We start from the raw sequence: 1607 nt of genomic DNA, 5'->3' as shown, positions 1-1607 counted from the left end.
CCTCATTAACATAAACAGAAATAGCTACAGAGAGAAGTTAACATTTCAACAATTATTTTTAATTTGAAATTTTAAAATTATTCATACTAATGTCTAAATTTGTTAGAAATAACAATTAATTTTTTTAGAAAGTATGTGACAACTGTACCTTTTATACATCTTGTTAAGCATATAGTAAATTGAATAGCTTATGCCTTATCAGTATAAGTAAGTTGGTATTTCCATTTGCTTTTCAATTATCTTCCATTTTATTAAGCATAGAAAGCAAACTAATTGCTAAATTAGGTCACAGGATTGTCTCCTGGAAGCATAAGCGTTCCAATAAGTTTAATATATTTTAGCAAAAAAAGTGAAGTATATAGCTGCAAATGGAAGAATTTATAATGCAATTATTATGTATGTCCCAAGCATTTTATGAGACATATGTCTGTGGGAAACTGCAAATTTTCATTAATGCTCATTTTAGCCAAGTAAAATAAATTTATTAAAAATAAAATAATGATGTTTCAATAATCCAATATAAATTAGTTCTTATAAAAAAGAAGATTTTTCACAAGGCCAGAATTAAACTCTTTAGAAAAGTCACATAAAATTACCTTTAAAGCACACATTATAATTTGTCTTTAAAATGTATTTTAAAATCCATACATAATCTTAATCTCATAGATTGCATTTTATAAAATGATTTATCATTATTAATGTTTGCAGTCTGTACATAGATTTTACAATGAAGAAAATAAATTCATAAATGCAAACAATTTCCATAAGTCACAAATTGTGATTAAAACTATACTGTATAAGTGTGATTATTAGAAAATAAATTTAAAATAGTTTAGTTGAGGTACGCAAACAGTGTAAGAATTAAGAAATTAGACTATTGTCTTGCTACTAGGCCACCAGTGTGTTGTTTAATTAAAGTTAAACAAAATCTAAACTGAATATCACATATTTCCCTTCATGAAACCATAAGGATTTCCTCAAAATCTAGGAAAGTGGGAAAAACAAAAAAAAAAAAAAAAACACCTAAATTTAAGCAAATCATTATGCAAATCTAGAAAGGGAGAAATTATACCTACAAATACAGGAAAGCAAAGTGTTATACATGTGATGTAAAGCAAGAGAAGGTATTGCTTAAATGCAGAAATAATCATTTATCATTAAAACTTGGACAAGTTGCAATTTTTTTTTATTTCCAAAATGGATTAATCTAAAATAAAATTATTCCTTGATTGAGGTATCAGAAAGTAAAGTGTTCCAATCTTCAGGTTCAGAAGTAGAAAGTAAAAATTCAGTCATCTTTTTGACACCACCAGACATAGAATATTTAACAAATATTAATTCATTAGAGTTCTTAGATCTTGAAATCTGTTCAAAAGAAAATTAATATCTATTAATTAGTTCCAGTGTCAGGTTGGCAGTAAAAGGAAAGAATTCAAAAGGGCAAGACTTATTTCCAGTGAGAGAAAGATCATTGACAAGAGGGTAACATGCACATAATTTTACCAAATGGTGCAATAATAAAAAGATCAAAGTCTTATGCACTCATAAAACATTTTAAAATGGGAACAATTCATATTCTATTAATCAGACAAGAAAATATGAATATT

The sequence above is a fragment of the Elephantulus edwardii genome, unplaced genomic scaffold (genome assembly GCF_000299155.1).
Source record: "Elephantulus edwardii isolate Elephantulus edwardi_28Jun2011 unplaced genomic scaffold, EleEdw1.0 scaffold00167, whole genome shotgun sequence".
Classification (NCBI taxonomy): Eukaryota; Metazoa; Chordata; class Mammalia; order Macroscelidea; family Macroscelididae; genus Elephantulus; species Elephantulus edwardii.
This window is presented reverse-complemented; position numbering follows the sequence as displayed.